Consider the following 19,046-nt stretch of genomic DNA (forward strand, 5'->3'; position numbering starts at 1 on the left):
CGGCTGTGCTGGAGACATGATCCAATAGACTTTTATAATAGTCTCCTGAACACGGAGAGACCAATCCCAAGTCGATCGGAACATTCTCGGCCGAGCTATAGTAACTTTTTCAGCACCTACTCCCCATGCCCAGATTTCCTGCGGAGTCTGGATTGTAGATCTAGGTTTATCAATATGCGCATTGGGGAGTTTGTGGAGTAGGTGCGAAAAAGTTACTATAGCTCGATCCGATCGACTTGGGATTGGTCTCTCCGTGTTCAGGAGACTATTAGAAAAGTATATTGAATCATGTCTCCAGCACCCCCACAGCCGTAGCTACAACCACTTACATCAAGAGTCTCATTCATGTTCTCCCCCCACACCAGGGTTCGAAATTAACGGGGGCTTGGGGCATAATGCCCTTGAAAATGGACAAAATGCCCTCGAAAATCAGTTAAGGGGGGCACAAAATGCCCCCGACAGTTTACTAATTATATATATATATTTATCCGGTAATGGCGCGTCTGTGTATCGTACGGTTCAGATGACGCGCAAATAAAAAAAAAATCATTTGGCGGAGGTGAGCACTGGCTGCTGCAGCAGCAGCACTGCAGCTGAGCCAGGTGCTAGTCAGTTTGTGTACAAATGGCAAGCACAATCTAAATCAATCTTCATTACGACTTTAAAAACATAGCCATTAACATTACATAGGCATACACACATCTTGCCATAGCGTTAGCAGTTTGTACAACACGACGCACGTTTTAACTATAGAATCAGCCCGCGAGGTAATACAGTCAACGAAATGTTACCGTAGCTACTAGCTAGCAGAGGAGGAAATGGGAGTCTGAGAGGCGGGGTGTTTAAAGACAATGATAGGCGTTTATTCAACATCCAAGAAGGCTAACATACAACTGTGTTTTACTAACTCCAACCGGGACTATTGCCGCTTTCCCACTGCATGCCATCACCTCCTAACGTTACCGGAGCTACCGGAGCTGATAATAACATTGCCTGAGCTGAAGGTGCGTGACACTAAAATGTCCGTGGGGACCCGGCACCAACCCATAGATTGTTCCAACTCACCGAATTACGTAATCCACCACAGTTGCACTCAATATTTAAATAATGTTAGTCTAAATAAATGTAGACAGATACATAATAATTTCAAGCAGAACACGAATCTTTCCATTAAGAACTGACAATCAGGGAATTTAAACATGGTTGACATTGTTTTTTTGTGTTTATATTAAAGAAAGGAAAGTCTAGTGCTGGCTGAGCATATTGTTTGTTTGCACTAAGTTAATACTACAAATGTAGCCTATATTTTTCAGTCAGTTCGGTCTTTGTGTGCCAAACATTATTTAAGGCTGTAAACACTGTAAACCTTTTAATTTTTTTTTAATAAATGAGAAGCATGTTTAGATTTGAGTGTTACATTTTTTATAAAAATTTACGTATATCGAACCGAACTGAAAACCGTGACCCCAAAACCGTGATACGAACCGAACCGTCCATTTTGTGAACCGTCCCACCCCTACCGTTTATCATAAAAATTCAGTGCCCCCGAAATACAAAAAAAAAGCCCCCGAAAATAAATAAAGGGGGGCAAAAAAAGCCCTTGAATTTTTTTTTTTATTTCTAACCCTGCCCCACACTCTCTCCCATGAGCTCAATGTAACACGGAAGTGCAGTGGTCAATGCTCGCTAACTAACATCGACCGGCTAACTGTTGATATGCTATCCAACCAGGCAACTCGCTTTTACATAGAAATTAGTATGTCATTGGCACAACAACATGTACAAAGCAATAACAGTAGCAACCAAACGAAAACCCAATTGTCCACATTCTTACCTGCATAGGGGTAAGTGAAGAATCAATCAAACACAGGACACACTGTTGCTCTCGTTCACGTCTGTGTAATGATGAATGAGAAGCAGGCAGCACGTTCACCCTATAAGAAGAAGGTTGCGTCAATGGAGGACCAAAAAGCTAACCGGAAGCAGGCGGTCACATGGTTCATGTAGGCTTAATTTAGTTCCAAACTAATTGTGGTTGTGGCGGGCCATTTGAAATTAATTGACAGCACGAGAGGCATGTACTAAAATAAACTTTTTACGGTAACTAGTTAATAATTCATGCATTGATTTACAATATAGATATTGTGTGTATATGTAGTTACATGATCATGGTTAAAAAATATATATAATATGCTGCACGCTAACGGAGCTAACCAGCAAAATACGTTTATTTTGTACATTATCTAACGTTAACACGAACCTAAACTAACTTTAGGTTAGTTGTAACGTTAGTTTAGGTTCGTGTTAACGTTAGATAATGTACAAAATAAACATATTTCCGCTGCTATAGACGTCGCTTTTATTTTGGATCTCCCCGACCGGAAGTTACTACCCTCGTTATCTGCTTGAGTGTCCGGTTGCTGGTTAGCTCTGTTAGCGTGCAGCATATCAAGACCAGCCATGGGAATACTGTTTTCTAAATTGGGGAGGCTTTTAATCGTCACGGTAAGAGGATTTTAAGTCATGGTATCCATAAACTTCAATCGGTTCGGATCATTTGAATGAAATGAGAATGTAAACAAACACGGCGTCACGTTAGAAAGTAGCACTGAAATCACTGCGCCCAGAGAGGAGTGGTTAGGCAAAAAATAGTTCAGAGTATATTTGCTTAGAAAACGTAATTGTCGAATTCAATTCTTTTTTATTTCTCCACGTGGTAAATACACAGGTCCAGGGCTGTACGCTGCGATGATCTCATCGCAAATTGCCCCTTTAATTGGCCGTTGCGATTGGTAAATAATATTTGGGGGCGGGCTTGCGAGTAGGGATTTCAAGCCTTGCATTCGCATTTCACTCCTAAATGATCCAAGGCGTGTGATGACGCTGAGCACTGATAGACTGGCTGACTGTCTGATTTAGCTATGAAGAAAAGTAAAGTTAGTAGTAGGGATGGGAATCGATGGTTCCTAACTGTGTTTTGGCCATATGCTCCCGAAATTCTCCCGCTGTTTGGCTGCTTCTATGTGCAGTGAAAACTACTCTAAATGCTTTAGTCATTGATTTAGTTCAGGGTTAGCCGCGGAGCTAACGCTAGCTAACGTGAGCTAATCAAGCTCACAGAGAGAGATAAACAGCTGACAGCAGGTAGTACAGGTACAAATACAATAAAACAAGGGATGGGGGCTGTTGTGTAAACCTTGTGTCGCGTCAATCTGGTCCACACGTTACTCGTTCATATCTCAGCCCGTGCTGAGATATGCCCATTCCACGGTCTGTTAATAAAGTTTTCAATCAGACCGATGTATGGAAAGGCTTTTATTATAACATTCGTTGAGGTAAAATCATTATGCCTCATTTAGTCATCCTGCAGAGCACTGGTCTCCTACTCGTGGGCCGCGGGGAGCTAATGTAGCTGTGTTGTTGTCAACACACACAGGGCATTCAGGAAGTCAAAAACGAATGCGCTTGCCGATTGGTGCTAAGAACAGCAGGGCGGGTGCAAGCGTTGTGACGTAATTGGCAGACTCTACTGTCAATCAAAATTATTCTGTTTTTCCGTCAGAATGAATGAATGAGAACTTTATTAACAGATTGCATAATGGGTACAATACAGTACAGGAGGATGAAGACCAGAGAAAGACTTTCGGCTTTTTTACATAAGGGTCCTCCATTTTCAATTCATCAAAACATTTAGAGACATACAAATATACAGTAGTTTCATAAAAATGCTAAAATGCTATTGATTGATTGATTGATTTAAAACTTTATTAACATATTGCAGAATGGGTACAGTACAGCTCAATACATACAATTGTTAAGGGGATGCAGACCAGAGAAAGACTTTTGTCTTGTTTACATCAGGGTCCCCCATTTTCAATTCATCATATTTCATATCTAAATCATATAATATCTCATTGCTAAATATATGCAATATATAATCTAATAATCCAATAATCTAAATCTAATATATAATATAAAAATGCTAAATGCATGGGTATTTTATTTTGTCTTTAATGTTAGCTTGCAAACTCAAATACTGTCTTGGTAAGCCTCATAATGAATTGTTTGGGGTAAAAAAGAAAAACATCGTGATGTGTATCGTGTATCGCCGAAAGGTCAGAAAATATCGTGATATCATATTTAGGCCATATCGCCCAGCCCTAGTTGGTTCATTATAAAAGATACAAACCTGACAACAAAAGCACTTAAATGTTAAATAAAAGGACCACAGTAATGAGGCAGGAGGAACATATTTTTTTGCACTATAATGGTAAAATTGTTATTTAAAAATTTGCCCATAAAACATATTTTTTGCCCCTAAATTTCTAATTTAGGGGCAAGTGTGCCCCTAGTGAAAAAGCTTAGCGTACAGCCCTGCACAGGTCACAACATGTTTACAGGAACGTTTTGTAGTTGTATTTGGAGTGTATTTCGTGACTGTAGGGCACTGTAGGGAACGTCAGGGTAGAAGTCTGACCCACTTCCAGTGATGAAGCTAAGCTACGCTAACGGAGCGGCTGTTCCCTAAGCCTAATGCATGCACAGAGACAAAAAAGGTATGTATCTTCTTGTCTAACTCCAGGGAAGATGTTAAATAAGCTAATTTCCAAAAATGTTGGAGTTTTCCTTTAACAATTGTGTATATTGAGCTGTACTGTATTGTACCCATTCTGCAATCTGTTAAATAAAGTTTTCATTAATTCATTCAAGTTTCCACGCTCATATGGGCTCCGATGAGTATCAGAGGTAGATCAACGTGTGAGAAATACGTTTTGTTTGGGTTTTGTCCGCTAAAGTAGGCCTAATGCAGGATTTGTGCACGTGTTTTCTGACATAGCCTAATGATGTGAATGCGTTTCTGCTACTGGATCTACCAGATCCAGAGTGAATGAATGAATGAAAACTTTATTTAACAGATTGCAGAATGGGTACAATACAGTACGGCTCAATACACACAATTGTTAAGGGGATGAGACCAGAGCAATACGTTTGTCTTGTTTACATCAGGGTCCCCCATTTTCAATTCATAGTGACATTTATGACATACATGACATCATGACATTTATGGCATAGGGCAGGGCTATTCAACTAAATTGTTCAGGGGGCCACATTGTCAGAAACCCAAGGGGCCATGGGCCGGACTGCCACGGCGCCTCCCCGTGCTATGAATATATGTACACTTGACACAACACGCAACCACATTTTCACAACTTTTATTTAACTACATTGCAAAAGTAGTATACTTTTCAAAGAAAGTGCTTCATTTATGTGCCACATCTGCAACATCTCCTGCAAAAAGTGCTTCATTTATGACTGTGCAACAACTGCAACATCTCCTCTTCAACATTTTAATATAAAAATAAAATAAAAAACGAACAAGTGCATGATGTGCATCTGAACATTCTAACATCAACACTTGAACAAAAAAACACATTTATAGTGCAGCTGAGCTTATGAAAAAGTGCTTCATGTCTGTGCAACAACAGCAAATCACAGCATCTTATTAGCACTTATTGTCGACTCTTAACTCTCAAACATCAGGGGGGTGGGGGGCAGACAGGCCTAGCCTACATACACACATCTAATGAGAGCGATTGCACTTCTTTGACTGGGCAATGGCAGAGAAAGAGGGTTCATAGGAAGTGAGGGCTACCCGCAAAAAGTGATGCAAATGCTCATTTGTCAAGGAGGCATGGTTGCTTGTTTTAATGGCATTCATGTGAGAGAAACTGGATTCACAGGTGTATGTTAAGCCAAACATTGTTAGCACAGATATTGCCAGCGTTTTTATTTTTGGGAACGTCTTGACATGAATACACTTTATCGAAAATGTTGTGGTGGATTCATTCTCAAGTGCCTGCTTCAGAGCAGATGATGCTTGCATGTCAATTATTTCAAGTTGCAGGAGACCTTCATCAATGTGAAGTGATGCAAGGAACTCTTGTCCTTTTGTGGAAATAGCAGCTACAAAATGCATCAATTCTCTGGACATGTCAAATTCATCAAATCGACTTGCAAAGTTTCCCTCAATTTATCAATGAAATCTGTCATTAATTGAGTGACTTTTGGCTCAATTGTGCGTGTTAACGTTGACATGAAAAGGAAAAAGTAAAAAAAAAAAAATGAATAAAAGAAATATATATTTTTTAATAAAAAAAAAAATTATTATCATGTAATCTTTGGCGGGCCGGTCAGAATCATCCCGCGGGCCGCCAGTTGAATAGCCCTGGCATAGGGACATACACAACCAGCGTTTCCGTTAGCCGGTAATTACCGGTATTTGACCGGCAAAATCTGTTGAAGTCCGACATATTTAATCTCTCCGGTCATAATGTCCGGTGAAAATAATTCCCTCTAAACACAATTAGATTATTTGAATTGTATTAAAATAGACTAAAATTAAATAGCCTATGCGATGAACGAAACAATCATTACATTTGTTTCATCGTTGCTTCACCAAGCAGCCGGTCTAATAATGACATCGCTGTTGTCAGCGCGAGCTGGCTGCAGTTAGATTTGTGAGAAACATCCATCTGCAGGCCGGCAGGGTGCAGTACTCCAATTCAGCCATTGGCAATTCAGCTGTTGGGTGGGGGGCGCTGCTGAGCCCAGACCGGACCGGACCTAAAAACACCGCTGCTCTGTGTGTCTGCAGCTCCATGCTTCACGTAAATCTAACTGCAGCCAGCTCGCGCTGACAACAGCGATGTCATTATTAGACCGGCTGCTTGGTGAAGCAACGATGAAACAAATGTAATGATCGCATAGGCTATTTAATTTTTGCCTATTTTAATACAATTCAAATAATCAAATTGTGCTTAGAGGGAATTATTTTCACATGACATTATGACCAGCACCAAGTGGTTGGGAGGTGGAGTCATCACGCAAACCCACGATAATGTTGCCGTCTCTCTCTGCCAAATTTCTCAGTTCTTCGCTTGATATAATTAATACAAATGTCCAATATAACGGAATTCGTTAGCTCATAAAAATTTGATTATAACAGACTGCTATTTATTAATGTCGGGCAGACTGCCCACCGACACCTCAAGTCGGCAGCAGCACGAAGTCTCGAGGGACTTATTTTATTTGGAATATATTAATGACTGTATACGCAAAAGTAGCCTAGTTTTAAGTTAAAATATTATAAATGCCTTGATGATGTCATTCTTTATATAGGCCTATCAATTGTTTTTAAGCTCAATAAACTCTGACCGGAATTTATCCCATTTGTCCACACAAAATTCTAACTGAAACCCTGTACACAACATACAGGTATATAGTACTAGGGCTGTCTTAAATACTTCGAAGATTCGTTCGATGGCACAAGCTTCGAACATTAAAAAACATGTATATATAAAAAAGTTTCAAATTTTTCAAATTTTTTTTTACTTCGATTTTTGTGCGTGTGTGCGCGCGCAGGGCCATTGGGTGGGGCCGGGGGACAAATACACTGGAGGAAAGTAACCCAGCTCAGCACTGCCCAAATTATATCATCACTATTGCCTGTTTGAAGGATATCATCCTCAACACCTACATGCCTTGTAGAATTCCACACATAAGAAAGATACTGGGATGAATAAACAAAATAGGAAATAAAATGTAGAAATGCATGCAATACATAAATAAATATGAATCTCCATATATGAAATAGAACATTTAGATAAGGTGCTACTGAGATGTTTTGGTGAGTTCTTTGTTTTTTTGTGCAAGTAGCCCTTCTTAAAAATGCATGAACATTCACTGATAATTGGTCTGTAGTGGAGTCTACAAGGTCTACATTGCCGGACCATGTAGAATCCGTACCTTGTAGACTTGACATAATTCTGTGCATAGTTTAGTCTACACAGGCCATATTTTAAAAAAAAATCGAAGCTTCGAAATTAAAATCGAAGCTCGGCCCCGAAGCTTCGATTGCCAAAAAAAGCTTCGAAGGTCAGCCCTATATAGTACTGTTACATTTGTGACATATACGATATGCAAATATACAGTACTGTTACCCATAGATCCTAACAGAGATTATATACATATTAGTGTTGTCAAAAATATCGAAGTATCGATACATATCGATACTGAATATTTAAAACGGCTTCGATACTCATTTCCCGAAATACCGATACTTTCTGCAGTATCGGTACCAGCTGGCGAGTGTTCTACAACAAGTCGTTGACACGCTGTTCAGAGCGCGCTTGCCCCTCCGCCTGCTCCAGCCCTCCCCCTCACAGAGCCGTCTTCAGTTTGTAAATAAACATTTTAGCAGTGCCAGCGCGGATCTCCATAAAGAAATGAAAGAGGTTCGTGACAGCTGCTCTTTCAACGTCACTGTGACTGAAGCATTAAACCATTAACTCTAGTTTAATACATGATACGTTGTCTACTGATGGCGCATAATATCAACAGCTGATTCGTTGCAACGTTACAGCTACCAGCTAACGTTAGCTACTGCTAGCCATTAGCTCCCTTAGCTTAGCTGGCCACAGTTATAATTACTGCATGGAAACGGAGTAAAGTTAACGTTTAAACGTTATGTCGAGGTCATACAATACTACAGTCGACATAAGGTTAACGTTACCCCGTTTCCATCAAGTGTTTGAATAGCAGCAATCTTGTTGAAAATGTAACGTTACTAAAATGCTCAGAGTAGGGCTGGGCGATATAACGATAACGATAAATATCACGATATATTTTAATAATCGATATCGAAATTTAAAAAAAAATCGAAAAATCGTTTTTCTTTTTTTATATACATTTTTTTTTTTTTTTATTATTTGTGACCTGCAACAGGGCAGTTTTAAAACCAGAGACAGTGGACAGACTTGTCTTTCTTGCCTGCAACTTAAAGTAATGGCTTTGCTTGTCCAAATGACAATACTGACCAAATTGAGATTTATTTTTCTCTTGTCCATTTATTTTGTTTGCTTTCTAATTTAAAATACAGTTTGAAACCGTCTGTACACAGTAGGCTATGTGTGCTAGCAGAACTAGACTCCAGTCATGAGTCACGGTGCACATATGCGGTGGTTTGTCCACCAAAAAAGCGCCAAAAGATCGAAAATAAACTAGCAGAGCCAGAACTGTTCAACTCCCCTGGAGCCACAGCCAGCAGAGAAGCCGGTTTACTTTAGCTTTTAAACCAGCTGCAGCCTGAGAACTGGAGTGTGAGGGGATGTAACACTAAAGATGGCGGCAATGACAAAGAATTGCTGCAAAATAAACATACATCTGTTGTTTATATAAAAAAAAAAAAAATTATACTTATAACAATTTCGATAATTATCGATATCGAGAAATATGATAACATTATCATATCGTTATCACGATATGATTTTTTTCCATATCGCCCAGCCCTAGCTCAGAGCATTCATTCATTCTCTCCCTCTCTCCATCCCCCTCTCGCTCTCTCTCTCTCGTTATCTTTAAATAAAAATCGAAACTGTTACTAACTGTAATACAAACAGTTCAGTTTGTCAGGTACATGCAACACAGATTACAGTGTTTACATCTGTCTGCTTGAGAAAATACCATGTTCTGCATTTGCAATAAAAATGATTGAAGTGAGATGAACAGTTATTTTTAAATGCGTGATCTAAAGATAAACAAAGGGTTTTAAAAGTGTTATATTTATCTTCTCTTATAGTACCAGAGAGAAGCTGAGGAGAATCAACCAGCAACAAAGGCTAAATTTGTTAAAAAAAATATATATATATATTTTGTATCGAAATGGTATCGAAGTATCGATACTTTTCAAGGTATCGTATCGAAGTCGAAATTCCAGTATCGTGACAACACTAATACATATGATGGGGAGGAGACTGTACATTAGGAGGGGGTGGGTGGGTGGGAGAAGAAAAAAAATATATACGGTGGGGAGAAAATATATACATACGGTGGAGAGGAGACCGTCTACAGATACACCTGTGTGATGTTGCTACGGAGTTAAGCTAATAAAGGATACTCACAACCACAGCAGAGGACTCACGTATTTGTACTGTGAAGTAACACGACAATGACAAATGTGTTGTTTCCATTTTTCTTTTTGACATAGTTGCGGCACACGGAACAAGTTAACAACTCACCACTACAGCCCCCAGTAGCCTAGCCAGTCTCTTGAAACACCGCTATCTTCAAACTTCCATTCCTCTCGAAACTTTCTTTTGTTAGGTGGTCCCGCTCATCCTTTTCGTCTGAGAAAAACGCGGTGGGTTTTCTTTTTAGTGGCCGGCTTACTCCTTCCATTTAAACGCTATTAAGCTAACGTTAGCTAATCGGTATAGCAGGCATGCGTAACGTTACAGTGCAAGCAGGTACATAAGCAGGTGGTGGATGTGACGTCAGTAAACAAGGATGCGCGAGGCTGCAAAAAAAAACGGAAAAAAAAACGACTGTCGTAAGACCAAAACACACAGCAGCTTTAATTATTTTACATTACTATTTTGTTACCCGCCATGTGGCGGACAGAACTCTCAGACCTCGCAAATGTCACTCGCCAAACCTAAAACCTGCCCGCCATTGGCGTTTGGCGGGTGCTTATTTTGTTCCGTCTACAAATCATATTATCCGTCACGACTCCAAATCAAATTGACGGAATCCGTCTCAAGACAGAATGCTTTAATGCCTGCTTACGTCAAGAGTCTCATTCATGTTCTCCCCCCACTCTGTCTCCCATGAGCTCAATGTAACGCGGAAGTGCAGTGGTCAATGCTCGCTAACTAAGGGGCCTTTCTCATGCACTCATTCTGTCCGTACCGGTCCGTACCGTCCTCATTCCGGGTCAGAGTGCGAACTCCCCCCACCCCCTTCTCCCCCCTCTAGTTTGTGTACACACTGCGGTCCTGGTTCGCTTCGGTTCTGTTTACGGTTTGCCTTTTGAGCGTTTACGCTTGCCGTAGGCGATGATGTCACGTTCGAAAATGTAAACAGGAAGTGTCTTAACACTACTGCGGAGACTGGATGCTGATATAAAATGAACAAATTACCAATAAATATGAAGTTATATTTGAACCTCTGTTGTCAAGCCTCGTCAATATAACCCACCCCATTTTATAACGAATGGATGGTGTTGTAGAGTCCGCTTTTGAGCGTTTTGCAGGGTTAACGATATCGCTAAGCTAACGGCTGACGCTAGTTAGCTTAGCCTTTTACTAGTAACATTGCTGCATCGATTATATTGAATGTCATTGATCTACTGGTCGACCACGGCCGACTGGTTGGGCACCACTGGTCTAATAGAAATAAATGCATTCGAACAAGAAAGTATAGTATACAGCAATGGCTAACGCTAAGCTAACGGCTAACGCTAGTTAGCTTAGCCTGTCCAGCAGCTAACATCCCATCGCTCGTGGCAATTATATTACATGTCATTGATCTACTGGTCGACCACGGCCGACTGGTTGGGCACCACTGGTCTAATAGAAATAAATGCATTCAAACAAGAAACTAATGTATAGAAATAGCATGGCAAACAAAAATTGCCAGGCCTAATGCGAGCCAGAAGTGCTGTGCTTTGTAATGTGGCTTCATGTTTTCATCCACTGAGCTGTGAGGTTCCACATGCTTGTTTTTGGTTGAGGTCTGAACTCTCAAATTGACCATAAATATAGTTTGTGGGTATTGTCCAGTGTGGTTTTATCTGCCCAAAATTCAAGCAAGCATGACAGTAACGACGTTGTGTGTGCCACGCCCCCCGCTCCCACGGCCCGATTCCGAGACCACCTAATCCACCTAAAAGGCGTTTGACACGGTCAACCATTCCATCCTACTAGAAAAATTTAGAGCGATAGGCTTTGATAGCAAGTCAGCCAAATGGGTCAAGTCCTACCTGGAGGGAAGAGAACAGGTGGTAGACATCAATGGCACCTTGTCCTCGTCCCTTCCAGTGACATGTGGGGTCCCCCAAGGAAGCATTTTGGGACCTCAACTGTTTTTAATATATATTAATGACATGAAATCGGCATGCGATTGCAACCTGTTCCCGTTTGCTGACGACTCGGCACTCCTGGTCTCAGACAGGGATAAGTCTAAAGTGGAAAGTGTCCTGAGCAGTGAAATGAAAAAAATCTGCTCCTGGCTCAGTGACAATAAATTGTCTCTACATCTGGGAAAAACAGAGGCCATACTCTTTGGGTCAAACGCCAACCTAAAGAAATCCCAGGGTTTTAAAATTAGAGTAGGTGAAAACATTATTGAGGATAAAGAGGAGGTCACCTACCTGGGCTTTATTTTAAATAACAAACTTTCTAACGAAAAAATGGCACAAAAAGTTATTACTAAGGTCAATCAAAAAACCAAATTTATATTTAGAATTTCCTCGTTCATAAATAAAAACGCTCTGAGGACCCTAGCTGGAGCCCTCATCCAATGTCACTTTGACTATGCTTGCACTTCATGGTACAGCAACATATCAAAACAAATGAAGACAAAGCTCCAGACCTCCCAAAACAAACTAGTGAGACTCCTGCACAACCTTCACTTTAGGACTCACCTAACGCCAGCCCACTTTAGCAGGCTGGGATGGCTTAGGGTTGAAGAAAGGGTATACCAGCTTAAAATGCTACTGGTTTTTAAAGTACTAAAAGAAACGGTCCCCAAGTACCTAGTCAATTATTTTAATAAAGTAGATGTCCACAAACACGCCACAAGAGGAAGCCCCACGGACCTGGTCCCGCCGAGAGTCAGGACATGCATGGGGAAAGATGCATTTTTTTACTCGGCTACGGTAATGTGGAATGCCCTGCCAACATTTATAAAACTCCTGGGCCCTCATTCATCAACGTGTTCTACGCACAGATCTGTGCTTACCCTGTGCGTACGATCATTTCTAAGCAAAGAGTGGGATTCATCAATTTCGATTTGAACTCGACTCCGTGCTTACATCTACGCACAGGTCAGACCTGGCGTACCTGGCGCCCAGTGGTAGAATATATTATTACAACAAGGAAATGAGCTTCTGTGCATAATAACACTGGATGTTCTGTACGAACCGTAGTTCATTATAGTTCATTGTAAAATAGCAACAGTAGTGTAATTATGGTCAAAACCCTATAAATAGCATTTGGAATAATAGATCTTTCTCTCAGAATGAATGCAGCATGTAGGCCTGCCGCGATAAGCAATAAATCGATTAATTGCCGCGATAATTAAAATTAATGCAATGATTTTGACGGGCGCGATTAATTGCTATTTGCGCGTTTGTTTTAATGAGGCGGAACCAGTCCAGTACCCCTCGTCAGTCACTCCGTGAGGGGGGCCGCTGGCCTTACTACAGAGCACAGCACGGCAGCTCCGTGGGGCACTAGCAACGCCACATATAGCTTAACTACATTTCTCAATAGTGTTGCTCCTTTTAACCAAATAGCGTTCTTTGTAGTGTAACGTTAGCTATTTTTAGACCCAAGTAGTTACTCGCTACTGCCCGGAGAAACTGGACTGCTAAATAAAGATTAAAGATCTAGTGTTGATGCTCATTCAATGCCAACAACATTAGCTAAATAGCTAACAAACGAAATACAACGTATAGCATAGCTACAACACAGAATAACGTTAATACAATTACATGCATCATTGTTTACAATGAACGGGTGGGACTAGTCAAAGGACTGGACACGGGGACAAGTTAAACATGAATACATTTATTATAACAGGTAATTGAGTTGCGCTCCCGTGCCTACGCACCACAGGGCTATTCTATTCTATACGGCTTTGACGCTTCCTCCTCATCGTTGATTGCCTATAGTAGCTGCATCTAACGTTAGTAGCTAACGTTAAAACTAACCTAAAGTTAGTTGCTCACCAACAATCTCAACATTTGTTTTATCATTAGCTCAAAAACACAGAACCGGACGAGATGCTGCTAGGATAATAACAACAATACTTCCGCTCCGGTCGGTGGGCTTCAAAATAAAAGTCTAAAACCGGAAAAGACGGAGCGGTGGGCTTCAAAATAAAAGTTTTGGGAAATAAATTTCTCAAAAAAAAATTCTCTAACCGGTCGCAATAATATCGCTTATCGCGATATTTTCGGGGCAATTAATCGCCCAGCAAAATGTGTTATCGTGGCAGGCCTAGCAGCATGGTTTATATAGCGTTATCGGAATATACGGGGTGTAGGCTACTGACTGACTGCGCTCCGCGTAGCTTGATTGATTGATTGATTGAAAAGTTTATTAACAGATTGCAGAATGGGTACAGTACAGTTCAGTACATACAATTGTTAATTGGGGATGCAGACCAACTTTCGTCTTGTTTACATCAGGGTCCCCCATTTTCAATTCATCATAAAGCTCAACTCGTTATTATTTTGCGCAGACCGCAGAAACACGGGAACGTTTTGATTATATTTAAAAGGCTTTACGTTAAACGAAACAAGTGGAATTTCGAAGCTGTAAGCAGAATACAAGTCATATGAATATAGTGTTCTTCCCCCTTTTTACTGTATAAGAAAGAATAGAAAACACATTGCAATGACACCAGATAGTAGACAGACTATGTATATGATGGGATTCAAGTTCGCGTTTTTGTTGATCATAGGCATGCTGTCAGAGTATGATATCTTCAAACATTCTAGAACATTTGTCGTCACAGATCATGTCCTAATAGAACATAGGCTATGGCATGGATCGTGATATTGTGTGGACTGTAATTATTACTGTACCGGTACCACCCATTGTGACAACAGCCTTGTGAGTCCCGCACACAAACATGATGGAATTCAAGTTCATGTATTGAAAGGCAGGCTACATCATACATGCAGTGAGATTCATTGTTCTTGTATATGCTCTCTATTATTGTTTATATAGGCTACCCAATACTGACATCAAAATAGATTGTAGTATGCCTCTAGAAATCATATGCAGCAGGTAGAAAATTGACAGGAGATCCATCGCGATTTGGAATAAAATTGAGGAGAACTTTAATCCCTGGGTATTAATCAAACAACACGGGAAAAGGCAGTCATATTCCAGCGCGGTCTTTATTAGCCGACAACAAAATAGATGCCTCTAAAAATCATATAGCCAATCGAACACAACTAATAAAGGCATTCATATTACAGCACGGTTATAATGACACACAACCAACGCCAAACAGTGGTCAACGAACGGTCTTTATTAGTATTTTGAGCTGTCCAGGCAGAATTGCAGCAATGGTCTTAGGGAGCCGTTGATATCTGACATCACCGTTTACAAGTCCGCCTTTTATTTATCCCATAATACGCGATAGTGTCTTCTTGGTTCGACAGCAGTGAACAATCTTCGTGGAGTTTCTCGGAGTTCCGCTCGGGTCAGTCCATTATTTCACATCCCATGGGGGGTGTTTCCTCATTTTCATGACCATATATGGATAATCATGCACGAGCATTGACGGTAGAACAAAGTGGTATTCATCAACACGGAGGAGCATAGAGCCTGCGTACGCACCGTGTGATGAATCCCGACTTCCCTGTGCGTACACTAGTTCTACATTCCGTGCTTACGTGTGGAAATAGGTCAAGTTCTACGCACACATTGATGAATGAGGGCCCTGAACTCCCCTCTCGGATTTAAATCCGCCCTAAAAACATGGCTCAGCAGCAACTCAAATTGGTCTTAAAATGTTTTTTTTTATCTCTTTTATCATAACTTTGCTTTTATTTCTTTTATCATGAGTTGCTTTTAAGGGTTTGCGGATTTTCTTTTAACATTAGTTAACTGTATGAGTTGTCAGGTTAGGTGTTTTTATAAAAAAAAAAAAAGAATGTGTCCTGTCAGTGTACATGTCCATTTGTGTTTCTGTGCCTTTTTATGTTCCATGTATGGACCACAATGGAAACAAGCCTTGGCTTTATTGTGTTTTATCCATTTTTGACCTGCGTTATTGACACTGTTATTGTCTTGTCTTTTAAAATGTTTTTTTTGTCATACGATTTGTGTCAAAATAAAGTATTCAAGTATTCAATTCAATTCAATCCAACTGGCCCCGTTCAGCGGGGGGTAAAACGAATGAGCGCCGTTTCGCATCCCAAAAGGGGTGAGTGAGAACACTCCCCCCCGTGCCCCGGGGCGGTGATTCGATCCCAATACCTGAGTGAGAAAGGCCCCTAACATCGACCGGCTAACTGTTGATATGCTATCCAACTAGGCAACTCGCTTTTACATAGAAATTAGTATGTCATTGGCATTTTCATACACAACATGTACAAAGCAATAACAGTAGCAACCAAACGAAAACCCAATCGTACCTACATAGGGGGAAGTGAAGAATCAAACACAGGACACGCTGTTGCTCTCGTTCACATCTGTGTAATGATGAATGAGAAGCAGGCAGCACGTTCACCCTATAGCAAAGCCCTATAAAAAGAAAGTTGCATCAATGGAGGACTAAAAAGCTAACCGGAAGCCGACGGTCACGTGGTTCATGTAGGCTTAATTTAGTTCCAAACTAATTGTGGTTTTGGCGGGCCATTTGAAATTAATTGATAGTACGAGAGGTATGTACTGAAATCAGCTTTTTACGGTAACTAGTGTAACTAGTTAATAATTCATGGATTGATTTACAATATAGATATTGTGTATATGTAGTTACATGATTATGGTTAAAAAAAAATTGTCTGCAAAAGGCGATGATTGGTGCAAGGATTTGGTGCAACCTAACTTGTGTAGTCTTTTGGGAGAAGAGACTCAGCCACTCAGGGCTTTCGAATTTCAGAAAACTACACTTCCCAGCTCACGCCAGCCCCTGTCAATCATCAGACTTATTTTTCCGTTTTTCCCCTCTTTATTTTCGGGATCATATCTCACAGGTGGAACAAACCTGAATGCTATTGCCATAAATTATAAAAACATTATAAAAAAGTAACTGTACTTGCAGTAGATTTCATTTATGGTTTTTCCTGCACGCCTGGTGATACTAAATCCAGATTGAACTCTGCCATTTGAAAGGGGAGATTTGTCCCGATCCATAGATGTGCCTGATATTCTATAATCATATTTCAAATTGCATGTGTCTGGATGGCAGAATTCAGTACTGTATCTACAAAACCTTCTGTTTAATCATCTTCTTTATACATTTGCTTAGATTTTTTGTACACGCGATCTCAAGAAGGTGCTGAATGAGCAAATTTTCAGAAAATAGGGCTAGGGTTTAAGAGGTTATGGTGGTGGTAAGTTAAAGGTTATGGTGTCGCAGCTAAATGTTTCCCTCCACGCTGCCGTGTGTGCATTTCGTTCCCCATTTGGGCTAAGCCCCGGATCTCCTACAATCCTTTTTTTTTATTACAAGAAAACAGTAAATTATTCTCCTCCATTTTGCATTTACAACAAAGAAACTACTCGGCGCAAACTGGTCACGTGATGCACGTCTAGACCACCGCAAAACTTCCGGTATTCTGAAATCATGGGAGAGAAAATGTATGAATGTGGATGAGAGCCGTTGACGTAAGTGGTTGTAGCTACGGCTGTGCTGAAGACATGATCCTATAGACTTTTATAATAGAGTCTAGACATGTGCATTGGGGAGTTTGGAGAGTACGTGCGAAAAAGTTGCTATAGCTCGATCCGATCAACTTGGGATTGGTCTCTCCGTGTTTAGGAGACTATTAGAAAAGTATATTGGATCATGTCTCCAGCTACCTACTCCTACTGCATGCACAGAAGAAAAAGGTATGTATCTTCTTGTCTAACTCCAGGGTAGATAGATGGCAAATAAGCTAATTTCCCAAATGGAGTTTTCCTTTAACAATTGTTTGTATTGAGCCGTATTGTATTGTACCCATTCTGCAATCTGTTAAACGTTTTCATCCATTTATTCTACTAGCGTTACTACATTAATGTACGCTAGCCTCAATGCTAACTATATAGATGGAAAATGCCAATCACATTAGCATGTAGCTAACAACATCAGAGATCTTTTTGTGAGACTAAACTCTCCGCTCTTGGTGGTGAATTGTGTTGATGTCAGTTTTGTTCATCAACAAATGAGGAAGAACACGCAGTGAATGTATCCTTTTTTGTTAATTGCACTTTTATTGCACTTTGTTTATTGCTGCAAATAAATGCTATGTTGCTAAATGGTCCATGCGAGGTCATTAAAGATGGTGGGTTTCTGAGCAGGACGTGTAGTGATGGCTCAAGTAACCCTTCCGATTGGTTGAAAATGGCCTTCATGTTTGAACTACATCGCCACCTACTGCTTTGGCATTGTACTAGTGTTGTCAAAAATATCGATTTTTCGATACATATCGATTATGAATATATATATGTTTTGGTCCTAATATGGCTGGCAGTACTGCGTTTGCTGTCAGATCATCAACATTCAGAATAGAAATATTTAAAAAAAGCATAGTGTCTCCAAAAAACACATACTGTGTCGTGACAGGTGTGTTGCCAGCACATCAACAGTGCCTCTCCACAAAGCATTTCAGCGCCAGACAGTGGCAAATAGAAAAAGCGAGGAGGAAGAAATGAAAATCAAATTCAACACTGCTTATAATATCACAAAAGAGCTGGCATTTACTAAATTCAAATCGCAGATCACCCTAATGGAAAAAAAACTGCTTAAACGTCAACCCGACGTACAGCACTGACACTGCCTGTGCCCAGTTCATAGGAGTGATTGCAGACACATCTAAAAAAGAAGGGGCGGTCAGGTGGCGTAGCGGAGATTGCGTTCGTCACCAACGCTGGAGACGCTGGGTTCGCATGTTCGAATCCAGCTCCCGGCGTTGTCACCAGCTTGGCTGGCCGTTCACACTAATACAATTGGCAGTATTAGGGGGTGGGGAAAGCTGGCGGGTGGGTCCTGGGCGTTGTGGACAGCGACCCCTATAGTTCAGTCGGGGCGCCTGCTCAGCGAGGGTAGGATCTGGAGAGAGGTAGTGCGGCCTCCCACACGTTACACTCTCCCAGTGAGAATCTGCACGGCCAGGCTGGCTGCACATGCGTCGGAGGAAAGCATGCGACAGTCTCCGGCCTCTCGGACCAACAGTAGGGGAAAGTGCGCAACAACCAAGAAGGGGGTTGGGAATTGGCATAACGACTAACAGTGGGATGGGAGAAAAATCGGGCCCTAACTAT

General features: G+C 40.9%; 1 long non-coding RNA gene across 3 annotated transcripts in view; it reads right to left on the reverse strand.

Annotated features, from left to right (window-relative positions):
• The window catches only part of LOC311230601, a 76,750-nt gene that overhangs the window by 46,050 nt on the left and 11,654 nt on the right, over positions 1–19,046 (reverse strand). For all 3 annotated transcript variants that reach the window (XR_014619820.1, XR_014619821.1, XR_014619822.1), the window contains one exon: positions 1,835–1,934. This is a non-coding gene — a long non-coding RNA (uncharacterized lncRNA). The remainder of the gene's footprint in view (positions 1–1,834; positions 1,935–19,046) is intronic.

The sequence above is a fragment of the Notolepis coatsorum genome (genome assembly GCF_963971535.1).
Source record: "Notolepis coatsorum genome assembly, chromosome: 6".
Lineage (NCBI taxonomy): Eukaryota > Metazoa > Chordata > Actinopteri > Aulopiformes > Paralepididae > Notolepis > Notolepis coatsorum.